At 38.6% G+C, this 17399-nt stretch overlaps 1 protein-coding gene across 6 annotated transcripts in view; it reads left to right on the forward strand.

Moving 5' to 3' along the window:
* CNTNAP2 (contactin associated protein 2) overlaps positions 1-17399 on the forward strand; it is a 1976111-nt gene that overhangs the window by 1473012 nt on the left and 485700 nt on the right. The window lies entirely within an intron of this gene.

The raw sequence follows: 17399 nt of genomic DNA on the forward strand, positions 1-17399 counted from the left end.
TAGAAAGCTTTTGTTACATGATTTTCATCATTTATGAAATTATTTTGGTGTCTCTTTTCGTCTTTTTTTTTTTTTTTTTTGCTTGTAGGACTGAACTTTGTTGTGCATTTATCTCCATCAAAATGTTGTAGCTGCATTTGGCATTATTCCCACCACACTCTTCTCCTTTTTTGTGAAAGGATGAAACTAGCCTAGTTTGATAATAATCATTCCTGATTACTCTCTCTGGGGAAAACAGCTTGAGAAGCACATTATTTAATTAAATACTCATAATGCCCTTTAAAACCCTCATTTTCTATAACCTGTTGATTATGAAATCAGTTAGCCTTACATGTAAAAATTTTTACTACTTTTAGTATATAGGTTTATATGCCACTGGGATAGTCATGACTGTTTAAAATGTGTGCAGCTCTTAACTTTCAAACAAAAGGTGTTCTAAAAGTTCACTGCTAAGTCAGTGTCTCGATTTGAAAAAAAAAAAAAAAAGAAAGAAAGAAAGTGTTCTTTAATAAAAATTAGTCCTGTAAAAGATAATTGGGTACCCAGGGCAACACCAAACATAAAATAATTATAACACTTTTGCTAATAATACATCTTGTGATAATACTACTAATAATAATGAATAGCAACAACATAGTTAAGAAAATAATCAACGAAATAATATAGCTAAAATCATAGCCCCAAACTGTATTGAAGAAGAGGGCATGAGTCAAGGGGGAGGATTGCGGGCAGTTCTTCATCTGCATCACAATAATTCCGATATTCTACATTCAGGGAGCACTGGTGGGTGATTCATTCACCGGCCTTCTACCAAGGGATACTGTAGACCTGGTGTCAATACTCAGTTTTCTGTTGTTACCATACCAAACTACCACAAGCTTCATGGCTTAACACAACCTAAATCTGTCATTTCACAGTTCTGTAGGTGAGAAGTCTGAGCTGACTCATGTAGTTTCTCTGTTCTGGGTCATAGGAGGCTGAAACCCAGGTGTTGACCAGCTGGACTCCCATGAGGAGGCTGTGGGAAGAACCATGTCCAAGCTCATTCAAGATTGTTGGGAAAAAATCCAATTCTTTGGGATTGTAGGAGTGGGGCCCTTGTTTCCTTGTTGGCTGATAGGAAAGGGCTGCCCTTACCTGCCAGAGGCCTTTCTCGGTGCTTGATGTGGGCCCCTGCATCTCAGAGCCAGCAAGCGTGGAATCTTTCTCAGGCTTGGTCTCTCTCTCACTTCTCCTTCAGCCATGTTCTTCTTCTGCTTCCAGGAAGTGAATGTTCTCTACTTTTAAGGGCTCATGTGATTCGATGAAGCCTACTCAAATAATCCAGGGTAATCTCTTTATTTTAAGGTCTATAACTGTAATCACATCTGCAAGGTCCCCTTTGCCAGGGAAAGTAATACCTCCGCAGGTTCCAGGGATTAGGGTGTGGGCATCTTTGAAGGGCCACTCTTCTGCCACGAATATGACATGCTTTGAGTTGTTCTCCCAGAATTCAATCCATAGATAGGTTTTATGTTCCAAAGCACATGTACCACAAATGTCTGCCGGGACTCAAGCCCCCATCACACTGGCCTCAGATCAGAGCTGACCAGTACTCTCCTTCAGCAGTTCTTAATCTTACTACCACAGAGACACACATATTCCTTTGTGTTCCCACAGACTCAGACTCCAGCTGCTGCACTGATAAGCTATGTTGTGGCTTGTGCTTAATTTCTGAAAGTAAAAAAGTTAAATAAGTTTTATGCAGAAACAGAATGATCTGTTTCACTAACATTGTCTGACCCGTTGGCATAAATAAGAGTGTTTTAGATCACTTTAATAGAATTTCTCCCCAAAACAATTCTCTCCCATTTTTCCTTTGAGTAGAGAGTATCCTTGGCCTCTGGAGGGCTCCACTCATTCAGCAGCAGCTCTGCCTTGTAGACATGCCAGTAAACAGATGTCCTGGGAAAATTGGGGGACACCTGTGGGACAGTGATCGTCCCTGTTTAGCCTGTTTTGAAGTGTATAGTTCAAATTGATCATTGCATTTATTAAAATTTTCATATATTCCAATATAATGTGAAATGGACAGAATACATAAATCTTTTAGAAAATGAGAGTAAAGAAAAGCATTTGAGACTGGAATTATTCCAGAAATACTTCATAGGAAACTTGAACTAGAACTTAAAAAATAGTGGAGGTAGTTAACATAGAGTTTGGTTTATGCTTAGAAATGCCTTTCAAGGGGCACCTGGGTGGCCCAGTCAGTTAAGCATCTGCCTTCGGCTCAGGTCATGATCCCCGGGTCCTAGGATCCAGTCCTGCATCAGGCTCCCTGCTCAATGGAGAGTCTGCTTCTCCCTCTCCCTCTGCCCCTCCCCCTGCTCATTCTCTCTCTCTCTCTCTCTCTCAAATGAATAAATAAAATCTTTAAAAAAAATGAAATGCCTTTCAAACACCCTTTGAAAGTTATTAGGATACCAACTGCTTACCCTAAAAATTGACAATTAAAGAAAAGTCTTCAAAAGAACTATATTTTTCAGTCATCAAAATGACTGGTCGGGAAAAACTCTTCTTTACAGAAATCTGACAGTAAATACAGAAAAAGTGATAGAATTAGAAAGTCACTATTTTGCCATATTCATGAAATAGCCGACTCAGGCAGTGGTCATCAGTGATCGAACCCATTAGTTTAAAGATTGAGGAAGAACTAGAGAAAACAACACCAAGTGAGAAAACCAGCACCTTTTCCCCTCCCGATGTAATAGGAAGCACGCTGCACCCTCCATTGTGACGTAGTCCTTCCAGAAAGTTGAACCTGAATCTAATTAAGCCTCCGTCGATAACTTCTAGCCAAGGGGAAATAAGGAGAACAAGTAGTTAAATAACACAATGATAGATCAAATGGAAATCTAGACTAAGGGATGTTTTATAGGACAAGTGACAAATTTTCTGTGCCAAGTTAATGGCACTAAAGGACTGCTGTAGATTTTTTAAAAAGAGAGAGAGACTTAGAAGGATTTAACAGATACGATGTTTGGATCTTTAGCTCTTAATTTGAACATGTCAATTATGAGAAAAGACATTCTTGAGACAATTATAAAGTGTTTATGTTGGACTGGATATTGTTAATCCATAGGTGAGGTGGTACCCCCGTGACTCTGGAAGAGAATGTCTGTGTTTTTACAGATGGCTATTACGGTATTGAGGCATGAGGGGCCCCTGGGTGGCCCAGTGGTTAAGCATCTGCCTTCGGCTCAGGTTGTGATCCTGGGGTCCTGGGATCAAGTCCCACATCGGGCTCCCCACAGGGAGCCTGCTTCTCCCTCTGCCTGTGTCTCTGCCTCTCTCTGTGTCTCTCATGAATCAATTACTAAAATCTTTATTTAAAAAAAATATTTAGGCATGAGATTACATGCTGCTGGGGTTTGCTTTATAAATCCTCAGCAAAGGAAAAAAAATGAAGCAAATGTGGCAAAACCTCAATAATTGTTCAATGTAAATGATGCATATGTGGTGATTCAGTATACTATCTCCCTTTCTCCATACATTTCTTGGTTATAAAATGTTTAATGAAAAATTTCTAAATCGCTTATTCGCACTTAATTATATACCCTAAATCTGTTGATTTGTATTCTTAACAAACACGGACTGTATTATTATTGTTGTGTAGTGGTAGGAGTGGGTATCCCTATTTCATTAAGTACCGTCCTTTTAAATAGTTGGTTTCTTACAGAATTGGTCTAATTTCCTTGAGTCTCTGTGCCTCAGGGCCAATATTCATTGATAAGGCTTCTTTTTTTTTTTTTTTTTGAAATTTCCATTAATAGGCAGTCTTCAATCCAAAAGAGATTGAAGTTAGTTCTGCTAACACAATCTGTATCCATTTTACCATTTCTCAAGATTTGCAGAAGCCAATCGTGTACTAATCAGGGAACAGGAATAATAATTGATCCCATTTGCTTAGCCTTGGAGAGAAGCGCAGTGATCAGTCTTAGAGGACGACCTGAATGAATCAAAGTGATGGATGCCCTGCTTGGTCACGTCTGCTGCACCTTCTCTGGATACACCAAGAGGAGGCCCAACGTCTGTTGGGAGACGCAGACCACGGTGTCCTTTGGCAGCGTGAGGTAGAGCTGCTGTCACAGGGAGATGCTTTCTTCATTTCTACAAAAACTGCAGTTCTAGTCTTATCTCTGCCTTATTCCCCCTCAAATTTAACAATGCTGATTCTAAGTGTTTGTATATTTTTTTTCCTCAATGGTTAATTACAATCCCATCCCCCTTTTAAGTTTCATTTTCCAGTCTTAAAAAAAAAAAAAAGGCAATTAACAAAGCGGCTTAAAGGCTAAATCATTGAGAGAAAACTCTCATTTTCTTAGGAGAGTCTGTCATTTTCTTACTTATAGTTATAATTCCTATTTTCAGAGAAAGGGCAGGAAGAGAAGGTAGCTTGATATTCAAATAATACCCTTCAAGTTGCATCCCATAAATGTCAAGTTGAGCAGAACCCATCTCCATTTTTGTAGCATGCCAGACACACCGAATCGAGATTCTTGGGGTTTCTTGTAGTGTTTCTCATTCTGTTCTATTGAGCAATTTTGTTTACAGGTAATTTTAGCTTTGGATGACGCTCTGGTTAATTCGGCTTCTGGAGCAAAGAAGGGGTAATTCCACTTAAAGGTCACCATAGAATTTTAATCATAGAGGTGAGAAAGGAAGGAAAGGCACAAGCCTCATTAGTGATATAATGGGGAAAAATTCAGTCTCAGATAAATGGTACCAGCTTCTGAAGCTTTGCTGTAAACCGGAGCAGCACTAGGAAAAAAGGTTGGATTAGAAAAGGTTAGATTAGCAGGACTTTAGGGGCACTTGTGTAGCTCGGTGGTTGAGCATCTGCCTTTGGCTCAGGTCATGATCCCAAAGTCCTGGGATCGAGTCCCGCATCAGACTCCCTGTAGGGAGCCTGCTTCTCCCTCTGCCTGTGTCTCTGCCTCTCGCCTCTCTCTCTCTCTGTGTCTCTTGTGAATAAATAAATAAAAATCCAAAAAAAAAAAAAAAAGGAAAGAAAGAAATGCAGTACTTTAGACTATGTGTACATTCTTCATGATACCATTTTCCTGCCAGGTCCTCAGCAGCCTGACTGAAGGAGGACTCTGCCTACCAGCCAGTGCCGCTTGTTGCTCTTTATCCCCCTTTCTCCAGGCCCAACCAAATCATGGATTCCATATCCCAGATCTTGATACTCATTTTTAAGCAAATTCCCCTTTTATTTAAGTTTTAGTTATACTGTTACTATTTTGTACTTCAGAATATTTAACTTTATTATTTTTACTGAGGAATAATTTTCACATAATAAGATATAGACTTGGAACCTACAGTTTGATAAGTTTTGGCAGACGCATACACCTGTGTACTCCAGGCCCCATCATGATACTAGAACGTTTCCACCTGCCTAGAAAGTTCTCTCTCATGCCACTTTCCTGACTATCACTGCCTTGCAACCCAAAGGAAACCACTGACCTGATTCTATCAACTTAGATTAGTTTCACCTGTTCTAGAATTTTATAAGTAAACAGAGTAATACAGAACATACTCTTTGAAGGCTGGCGTTTTGCTTCAGCATAATATTTTGGAGCTTTGTCCATGGTGCTGAGTAATAGTCCACTGAAAAAATATACCTCAATTTATTTATCTATTTTCCAGTTCATGGGTATTGGGGATGTTTCTAGTTTCCTACTGTCAGGAATAATGCTGCTATGAATATTCTGGTATGAAGAATCTTCTAGTTTATCTATTTTTCTTCAGTCCTGCCTGGGAGCAGACTGGCTGGGTCATAGGGTAGGTAAATGTTGAAATTTATGAGAAACTATTCAACAATTTTCCAAAGGGTTATAACTAATTTACATATCTACCAGCAAAAGGCTGTAGTTCCAGCTGCTTCATCCTTACCAATATTTGATGTAGTCAGCATTTTTATTTTAATTTTATCCATTCTAGTGGGCATGTAGGGGTATGTCATTGAAGTTTCAATTTGTATTTGCTTATGATAAATGATGCTGAGTAACTTTTGTGCTTACCAGTTATTTATTACACATCTTTCTTTGTTGAATGTCTGTTCAAGTCACTTGTCTGTGTTTTTGTTGATTATTATTGAATTATATAAGTACATTATTCTGTATATAAGTCCTTAAAGATATATACCTTCTTCGTGTATAAAGGGAAGTTTTTAATTTTGGTGACGTACAATTTAACATTTATTTTGTAACTACTGTTCTCTTGCTATTATCTAAAAAAGAAAGTTGCCTCCTCGAGGACATAATGATAGTCTCCTATGTTTTCTTCCAGAAGTTTTATGATTTTGGCTTTCAGATTTGGGTTACTGACTCAGTTCAAATTAATTTTTGCATGGTGTGTGATCAGGATCAAAATTCATTTTTTTCTAAAGTTACTGAGTTTCAGAAACATTTGTGGAAAAACTTAAGATTGCTTTCCTCTCCCTACTGAATTCCTTAAGCATCCTTGTTGAAGATCAATTGACCATATAGCTGTGGGTTATTTCTGGACTATCCTGTCCTAGTGATCTAGTTGTCTATCCTTACTACAGTCACATTTCCTCCATATTGATAGCAAATTGTTTACTAATGTGGAAATATCTCCAAAATGGACTGTTGAGTAGAAAAAGAGTGTACTGATCAATGTATATAGCACATTACCATTTTCCTGAAATGACAGAAAATAAAATAAGTTCTTGTATGTTAGAATATGCATTTTGGGGGCACCTGGGTGGCTCAGTTGGTTGAGTATCTGACTCTTGATTTCACCTCAGGTTATGATCTTGGGGTCCTGGGATCAAATCCCATGTGAGGCTTGTTGCTCAGTGGGGAGTCTGCTCGAGATTCTCTCTCCCTCTCCCACTGACCATCCCCTCAATGTGTTCTCTCTCTCTCTCTCTCTCTCTCTCTCTCTCCCTCTCCCTCTCCCTCAAATAAATAAATACATCTTTATAAATACTACATCTGAAGCTAGTGATGTACTACTATATGTTAGCAAGTTGAACTTAATATTTTTTTTAAAAATAATATGCACTTAAAGCCCTGGAAGGATATACAAGGTATTAACAATACTAATAAGAGTAGTTACTTATGGCAGGTTGGGAGTATATGGTAACTGGGTAGATGCAGGACAAGAATATGATGAAGAATATATATGATTATATATATTCTTGTATATAAGAATTGCTATATTTTTTAACAATATTGACATAGCAGTTCATAATATCTTTAGGTGAAATTTTTCAAGCCTTGGATTTTGTTAATACCTACTTTATTTATTCAACACATATTTGTTGACTGCCTATTGTGTGTCAAGCGATCTTTGAACCCCTAGGAATATAGAGGTGAGCAAAATTGACCTATTCCTATTCCTTATGTACATTCTAGTGGAGGAAAAAGATAGTAACTGATCAACAAAGGAAACAAGTATTCATTGAAGGTGGTATGTGCTATGAATGACATAAATAGGAGAGAGACTAGCAAGGCAAACACAAGAAGGGGGGATCTGGAGAGGGACTTTCTGAGAAGATACCATATGAGCTGAGACCCAATTGCCAAGAATGATCCAGAAGCAGAATGGATTGAGGGGGCATGAAGAGATACTTTGCAGGCATAGTTAACTGCAGAGGAAGAGGCCCTGCAGGTACAAATGGCTGAGCAGACACAGGAAGCAGATAAGCAGGGTGGCAGGGCACACCATGAGTGACACAGGGTGAAATCGTGGAGGCAGGAAGCAGCTCAGGCCAGTAGAACTTTATAGGAGGTGATGAGGAACTTGGATCTTATTCTAGATGCAGGAAAGCTCTTTGAAGGAGTGAAACAATCTTACCTTAGTTTAAAAAAAAAAAAAAAAAAAGTTCATCTTGTCAGGAGAAGAACAGATTAAGTAGAAGCCAGCAGTGAGAGAAGAAGAAAATCAGGAGTTAGTATCACAAAGCCAACAAATCAAAGTGTTTGGAAAAGGAGGAAGTGCCAAATTGTTCCAAATGTAAGAGAACTCTTTGCTAGATTTAGTCACGTGCAAGTTCTATGGTCTGATGGGCACAATGTCTATGAGGTGGTGGGCACAGGGGACAAGACTAGAATATGCTGGAAAGTAAAAGGATTTCCTGTATTCTGTATCCCCATCCCCACTACACACTGGGTGCGCAAACACACACAGAACAAGTGAAAAGTAGAGAAGTGGACAAAAATATTTAGAAGGTTCTTTCAAATGTTCTTTAAAGGCAGAAAGAACATGGAGATGCTTTGTGTATGTCCAGAGGGCGTATCTATGTGTTAGTTTAACACATTTGGTACCTATTCAAAATCCTAATAAGGAAAACTGCCATAGAACAGGATGTTCCTCGTGTTTTAGTGACTAAATCCCCCTAAGTAAATTTAGAATGAGTCTATTTTTGTATAATCCCACCCTGTTGGAAGTCATATTATTGGAAGTTTCCACTGAAACTTTTTTTTTTAAATAAGTAAATGTTCCTTTCTTTTTTTTTATTTGACTTTTTTTTTAATTTTTATTTATTTATGACAGTCACAGAGAGAGAGAGAGAGAGGCAGAGACCCAGGCAGAGGGAGAAGCAGGCTCCATGCACCAGGAGCCTGACGTGGGATTCGATCCCGGGTCTCCAGGATCACGCCCTGGGCCAGAGGCAGGCGCCAAACCGCTGCGCCACCCAGGGATCCCTCCACTGAAACTTTTAATATGACTTCTCACTTACCCACAACGGCTTGACTGATTAATCCGCATTGTTAATACCCCCGTAAGGAACTGTGTGCTAATCATTGATGCTTCCCCACTAAGCAGACACCAAATGGGTGTTTCAAAGTTTGACGCTGGTGAGTGTTGGTGGAATGTATGGAATATCACTAGGACAACATGTTCAGTCAAACATATGGCTGTCATTTAAAGTTAAGGGGTTGGGGCCTGGGTTATTACTTATGAATAATAATTAAATGCAAATTTAAATATTTTTACTGCTCTATCCTTATTTTGCTATTTGTCACCTCTCGAAGAGACATTTGGTCCATAAAATATTTTTTAGAGGGAAATAAAAAAGTCTTCCACAGTGAGTACCACCTCTCAAGCTGATTCTGGATGTAAAGCCTGTTTCACGATAATCCAGAGCCTTCCAAACTGTGTATTCAACTCCCTCTATTTGTACCGTCTGCTAATATGCTTGTTGTGTTTAACGATTACAGAAAATGATGGGTTCTTTTGTTGGCCTCAGTCTTACACATTCCACTTTATTTTCTCTTCTGCCTTTAATTCGTGTGTGTCCCCAGTTTTCTGCCTCTGACAGAGGCTCCAGTCCGTGCCCCCTTCTTCCACAGCCACAATTGCAAGAAACCCAGTTGTAATCAGCAATCTGCCCCGCTGCTGAAAGCTATTAGTGCCAGTGTTGTTAATGACCTACCCGGTTGAATGTGGTGATTTAAGAGGTAGACTTATTCCTTGTCTCCCCCTAGGGGCTTGTTCTTAAATGAGATTCCCACGCTGTTTACTCCACTAGCATAAGGAGTATTAACCACTACCCACCACACTTCATATATCAACACGGTGAATTGAAGTAACAGGAAGCTTGAAAAGTATCACCACGTTCCAGGTATGAAGCCACACACCCTGAAGAAACCTGGCACCCCTAATTTCAGCCTAAGGAAGTTGGATAACCCTGCCATTTGCTTTGAAGTTATAAATATTATTTCCTTCTGGGGACTAGAGGGGGAGAGAGGTACAGTTAGATTTCTTTTAGGAACTGAACACATTAGAAGTAACCTGCAGAATCAATACCAATTACTTGCAAGCAAGGGCTGAGAAATCATTGAAGCTATAGAGTGTGCGTGCAGGTGAATGGCTTAAAACAAAGAAAATACTGGGCTGGCCCAAAACTCACAAAACAGGAGCGAAGTAGCAAAGTCCTCTCCCACTTACTTGGATGCTTTGGTAATAATTAGTTCCATCAACAATCATAGCACTTAAAAAATAAATACTGCAGCAAGTAACTCCATATAAGAAGGCTATTGTCCAGACTCCCTGGCATGACTGAGGTTTGTGTTGTCTTTTTAGGAAACATCAAGGCATTCAGAAGGTGTGTAGGGACAGCTTATCTACATAAACCAGCAAACCTTTCATTCAATATGGAAGCTTTCTGCATGCCAATGTTATGTGTTTAGTGTCTCAAGATTCTATTTAGCAGATTTTCACTTTGAGGGGCTTGCTACAGCCTTCAGAGATTTAACTGCTAGGCTCTCCTTTGTTCAAAAGATTGAAACAATGCCTTTCAAAATCCTGGAATTCTTAAGCTTGTGTTTCACACTGACCAGAAAATAGGATTTCTTCCTCTTCTTATTGTCTTCCAGTACTACATAGCATGTGTCTATGAAGACAGGGGCCCTGAAAGCTCACTCTCTAGCCAGTCGTGATGGAGAGGTCCTGAGAAACTATTAGGTCTCTCTAGCTTCTTCAAGTCCATGACCGATTTCTGTTATAGGGCGTGGGGGAGGGAGAGATGCTGCAGAATTTCCTCATAGTTGACAGCCTTACTTACCACACAAGTACAGTGATAGAGAGACGATGCCTATGATTAAAGCTCATTTGAGAAGGAAAAGTTTTAGGCATGTGTGTCACCAGTATGAATAGCACAAAAGGTTATTATAGATCCCCTTGGACCATTATTTTCCTCGACTTCATTTTTGCTGTCTCTGGACATAAAATAGTAGGATTCTTAGTACTTGAAATATTTGTCTCAAAATGCAATGTCACCAAAAAAAAGCCTCCTCTTACTGTCTTACTTTTTTTTTTTAATTTCAGAGCCTCTAATTAATATTTGGTAAGTAAGAAGTAAATGTCTAGCTACACAATGCCTGAAAATGAGAGCTCTTGGTAATTGCTTGGGGGAGAACTGAAACAGGGGAAGTGTGTCACACAATCCCATAATGGCCATCAGGCACTTTCCAAATGGGAAAGGTAGATGGGGAGAAGGAAATTTTGCTTAAGGTGAGTTTGGGATGTGTCAGAGTTAGGTTGTGGGAAATTAAAGTAATTTTATCGTATGTACAAAGCACTGGTAAGTTCATTTGCTGCAGACATGGTGAAATGCTCCTTGAAAAGTAATATTTTCTAAATGCAATATGCACTTCACCATTCATGTTTTTATAAATATTTTATTTATTTGTTTGTTTGTTTTGAGAGAGAGAAAGAGTGTGGGGGTGGGGAGCAGAGGGAGAGGGAGAGAATCTTAAGCAGGCTCACGACCTCAAGATCATGACCTGAGCCCAGAGCAAAAGTCAGACACTCAACAGACTGAACCACCCAGGTGCAAAGCATTACAAATATTAAGACTCAATAGTTATATTTACTTTTTCCTTTGAAATAAAAATAATTCTCATTTTAATTTCATATGTTGAGTTGTTAAAAGAACATTGGAAGAGGCAAATGGTCCATATATGTTTTTATCTCTATGAGTTTGTGCAGTTTATAGATAGACTCAGCAATGCTTTTGATGAGTGTTCTTGGTAGCATTAGGTGGCTTGTTAATGGAGTATTGACCCAACAATTTATTGAGACAAGTCCTTCTGCTTCACTCACTGATGTGTTTCATATTATAATTACATCTAACACTTTCCTTCACAACTTAAATTAGTATAGTTGGGTGGAACTTTAAGAAAGTATATAATAAAACTATGAGTGGAATTATTAATTATGGCAAAAGTGTGTTTTGAGAAGAGAAAGAAAGGTTTGTTACTTTCTAGAATTTTCTTTCTAGAAAATTCTGAAGTGTAATGATAATCTTTAAAAAAGAACATCATGAAGGGATAAAAGATTTTTGCTGGGACATAGAAAACAACAGAAATCATGTACTTACTATGTACAAGCACACAGGCCTGATGCATTTCATCCAGCTAACAGGAGAAAATAAGTGTGCAGAAAATCTGAATGAGACACGGCAGCTGGCAAACAAGGGGCAGAGGTTAGGCACTGAGAAGGTGTGGTGTGGGCAGCACAGAACTCTTCTCCCTAGAGAAGCCAAGAAAGACTTTCCGGAGAGATGGCTTTGAAAGGAGTTTTGAAAATGAGATGTAAAATATGAGGAAAAGTCTAGAAAAAGCAAAGGTTTTTGTATGGTGGACATTTTGATTTCAGCTCCTGGCTTTCATAGAACCCTGAGGCCAGACGGGAGGGGCATGTCATCTCAGGCCAAGAAGCTGTAGGTGTTCTCTACAAGCCTGGCAGTGGAATGCCATCAAAGGTTTACAAGCTGGGAACTATAATAATGAGTTCCATAAAGAACAACGTGGCAATCATGTGCTGGATGGACTCAGAGAAAGACCAAAGCCAGGAAAACTAAGAAAATGTTTTAACACTAATAAAAAAGGATTAATTGAACATTCTACCTGAGATTTCTAATAAAAATAAAGAATGGAATACAAAAGGAAATCACAAATCCAGTTCAACAAAGATTTAAAATTTGTAAGTGATGTGATAATCCTATTACTCATCCAATTGTTAGGAATCCATTAATTCTGAGTCTATAATTGGAACATTTCTAGAATTCTGCATTTTATTTGACATTAGTTTAACTTAAAGATTCTCTTAAGTGTCAACCAATCAATTTGATTGTGATTAAGAATTTCTTCTTAATTTGTAGTTTAATATTGACTGGAGAATGGAAGCTGGAAAGCTGTAGCCCATGTTCTACATTCGGTCCATATACACAACAAATTCAAATTTGATGACTCTAAAACAACCATTTGGTGTTTGCACTCCCAGTTTCTCATCTAGTACTTTATCAATGAGACTTCCAACCCAAATCACTGACCGGTATGTCCAACAATCTTCTTTAACACATGGAAAACTCTCAGGTGAATGGAAGTTGCTTGCATTTTTTTTCTCAAATGAAAAACAAATGTGTAGGAAAGATATTTATAATAATCACATGGCAAAGTGGATATGACTTTTCATTATAGTAAAATTGGATGAATCCACTTGATTCTTCCAACTGTTATTATCTTATTAAAAAAAAACTAGAAAATACTTCTAACTGGATATGTCCTTCAAGTAAAAACTGAAGAAATTTTAAGGGCCAACGTCCTCGTCAGTGATAAATCCAATTTCTATTGATGCAAATATCCTGGTGCCAAATATTTTCTTCATTTGGCCCATACTTGGTGGGTAAGTGGGTAAAACGAAGACTTCTGAATCAACCTGACTACTCCCTGAATCCTATCAAGGCTTCCATGGCAGCAAGGCTTTGTCAATCCACCTAACCTGTGGGAAATAAACTCATCTGTTGATTGTATAAATTGTACACAGTAAACGTGGTGTGCTTAGCACAGAGCCTGGCACATGGTAGAGGCTTAATAATGATTTGTTGAGTAAATGAATATTTTTACTCTATACGAAGTGGGCCATGAGATTTACTCACAAATTACATGGTAAAACTTCTCAAGTGCTGACCTCTGTGTCACTGATGAATGAGAGGAGAGTTGAAAGAAAAGGGAGAAATGGGTGAATATGGTACGCCCAATGAAGATGGGAAGATGTGATTTCTGGGTACAACCCTGGAAGACAGGTGCATTCTAGAGTTTCGCTTACTGATACTTATTTCCTACAGAGTCATACTCACGTGAGAGCCTGGCCATCCAGACCCAAGGCGAATGCAGGTTTTAGGGAACAGACAAAACTGGATTTAAGTCCAGTTTGGTTTACTCCCTAGTGGAGTAAACTTAAACATTCCATTTAAAATTTCTGAGCTTCAATTTCCTCATTTATAATGTGAATCTCATAGGGGTGTTATAAGAAATGATGGATTACTGTATCCTTCCATTCTATGTCACATGCCCATTTCACATTTTAATTGGGATGATTCTTAAAATCAGTGCTATGTCCACTTTGAGGGGAAAAAGTGGCACATAAAATGATGGGGCATCCTACAATAAATGGAACCTTAATTTGATGAAATACAGGAAGGTAATAAAGGCAAAGTGCTTCCCACAACATCTGGGATATAATAAACAAAAAACAAACAGTCTGGAAGGGGATGCTCAGTGCTGCTGTTGTTGCACTCTGCTACATCACATAGAAAAAACATCCCTTTCCTCATAAATGCTCACTGACACTCCAGCTCATATTAATGCCAACCAGATCACATTTTTGCAGAAGAGTAATTAAAGTCTTAAATGTCCTAGTTTCTCTAATCGTCTAAAATATCGTAACTTTTCAATGTAAAACAATAAAGTCCGTCCATGAGTACTGAGGGTCTGTGATGTGCTGAGCACTCTACTAGGCACACACTTCTATCATTTTTTTAATTTGACTTTAATATGATTTACCATCACCACCACCAACAGCACCATATGGCAGTTTCCCCATTTCCTCTAAAATAATTTACTGAGGCTTTAGTGTATCCAACTGACTGAACTCTCTATACTGAATTTTTCTCAAGGTTTCTTCAGGACATCAGAAAATAATGGAGATTTTTTTTTCAGGTGGCCCTCTACCAACTGGATATGAAATTGGATCAGCTGGAGGCAAGAGCAGATGGGGTTGAGCAACAGATGGAAAGATCTTGTTTAGGATATGCAGAATCATCCTGGCAAAATCAATCATACCACAGGAGTTAGTTTCAGTTTGGTTGAAGAAAATGAAATGAAGTAGACAATTGAGTTCCTGAGAAATGAATAAGGGCTCATACTCTAGAAATAGTCTTGATTAAGTGTCAATAAGACAGATGAGCTAATGACACTGAATTAGAAGTCTAAACTGTCATGCTTCTCAATGATTTAAGCTCTCGTTATTTCATACTTACTATGTGCCAGGCACTTTACATACATACCTCATTCAGCCCTCTCAAAAGCCCCATGAGACAGGCATCTTTCCCATTTTACAGAGGATGAATTGAAGCAGTAGGTTAATTGCTTCAGGTTACATTAGTCTAGGTGACAGAGCCAGGATTGGTGCTTGTCTGACTCCAGAACCTGCACAAACCATGACCTCTACTAGACTGCTTTCCGGTGTTAATTGGTGTTTGTACAAGAAAAAGTTAGAAGAGCAAATGGTCAGTTTGGAGGAGTCCTTGGGTCCTCTCCACAGTAACAATTAGAACAGACCTACAACAATTTGAATGACCTTTGTGGCATCTGGCCTGAATCCTAGCAGGAAACACATGACCCCCAGAGAAGGAGAGGCTCACAGGGACCATGCACCAGCTGTGGTGAATCACATGGACTCCCTATAGAAGCTTCACATCTGCTTCCCCCTAGAAGGTCCCCAGAATCCTGGAGCCATACTGAAGTGTGGCTTGGACCCAAAGAGCCCCAGGTACCCATTCATATCCAAACACACTATGATGAATCCTGTTTCCCCTTAGGGCATTCACCAAATGTGTGCCTCTGAGTTAGTGAGTAAGATTTGGAGTACCCACTTCCTTCACAACTGTAGATAAGCCACAAAGAAGAAAAATTCATTTCAGCCCAAATCTGTGCTGGCTCTAACTTTGAAGCAAGACTGAGAAGTGGAAGGGAATTATTAATTGACTGCCTACTACTGCCAGGCACTGTGCAGACCATATACTTGGGTGGAAGGAGGAAAGATAAGGCTAAACAGCAGCTGGACAAATGTCTGTCAGGTGCCATGTTCTTTATGTGTCATTTCATTTCCTACAGATTCTCTCATGTCACCAAGTCCCTGTTGACTATGAGGCCACATTGTCTGCTCAGCCAGAGATTCAAGAAGCTGATACTGGTTTTGATTAAGCAGAACATAAGCCCACTTTCTGAGAAGAATAATAGAAATGGCAAGCATATTCCCTTAAGGAAGCAAATTTATTTGTCCAACCTATTTTCCTCAAACAAAACAAGATTTTGCCATTTCTATTAAAACAATAGAATGAAAAAAATTAAATAAAAATAAGATAAAACAATAGAATGTATGTCTTGCTGTCCATACACAAATACCAAAAAAATCTTTGAGCCTTCAAGAAGGTAGAGGAATTCATTAAGCATAAGAATGAGGAATCTCAGGGTGCCCGGGTGGCTCAGTTGGTTAGGCGTCTCTCAGTTTTAGCTCAAGTCATGATCTTGGGTTCCTGGGATCAAGCTCTACATTGGGCTCCACACTCGGGCGGAATCTGCTTGAGGATTCTCTCCTTCCCCCTTTGCCCCTCCCTCCTCAATAAATAAATAAATCTTTTAAAAAAAATGAAAAATCTCTTCAGATGCAACCATGCCTGGTAGTATGAAAATAATGAATGCCTGTTAGGAACAAACATGAATTAAAGTTATAGGTGTAATGCACTGTAGGCATTAAATTAATAATAAATGACAACTAATGGATTGCTTTAAAACAATGGGACTATGAATATTCAAGACATATATTTCCACTTAAGAAAAAATGATATCAAAATGTACCATTGAACTTGTATTCTGGAACACTAAAAACAATTATATACCTTGAAAATACACACATACTGAAGAAATAGAATCTAAAATAGAACTTCATGAATTTAGTGACACACAGTTTTTCATATTGTAATAATTCTGAAATTGGGATGTGTCTTAATTGCAATGACATTTTATGGTCACTTTCAGCCAGGTGGCAGTTTGATGTAGCAAGCATCGCTTACAAACAGGTAAACATCAAACCTTATCAGCATCTTGCAAGAAAATTCCAGACAAAATAATGAAGCGCTCTTGTTATCCCCAGGAACCAATTGTCTGGGGATAGGAAGGGTGAAATGGTGCATTAGATGTGTTTAACAACATTTTAGAAGCAAAAGTAAGAAGTTGTGTGCCATTGCAAAATGATTTAAGAGCCCAGCACCAAAGAATTTTAGTTGTGTAGTGTATTTTTTAAGAGTTATTACATAACCTTATCTGCTGATGGCATAGAGATTTCTATTTTAAAACTTGCCATTTTTTAAAAAAAGGACATTAATTGCTGAGTCAAAAGGTGACTCAAATAGACTTCAAGTGAGTTTAGACTTAAGCAAGTTTCAGAAACAGCTTACCAATTTATTGTGCTTATTTTTTATGCGTGTGCAAGAAACGATTGTAAAAATCTAGAATACTTAAATTAATTCAAAAAGAGATCTTTCAATAAGTACAAATTTTTCAAGTGATACAATGTATCACATCTGTGGATGTGGTGGTATGTATCTTAGCTTTTCACAAAACAGATCTAACTGCTCACATCAGACATGATGAAATGAGGTTCATCAAAGGGTGTAAGAATGTTAGGAGATGGTCTTCAAATCCAGAACATATGGTACAGAAGAAATCAGTGCCAGCCTGGAAGTTTCTAGAGATTCTTGGTTTGGTTGTTTAATTAACTGGCTGAGCAACCTTGAGCAAGTCTCTTAGTCTCCCTGG

This window comes from Canis lupus, chromosome 15, assembly GCF_048164855.1.
Source record: "Canis lupus baileyi chromosome 15, mCanLup2.hap1, whole genome shotgun sequence".
Taxonomy (NCBI): Eukaryota; Metazoa; Chordata; class Mammalia; order Carnivora; family Canidae; genus Canis; species Canis lupus.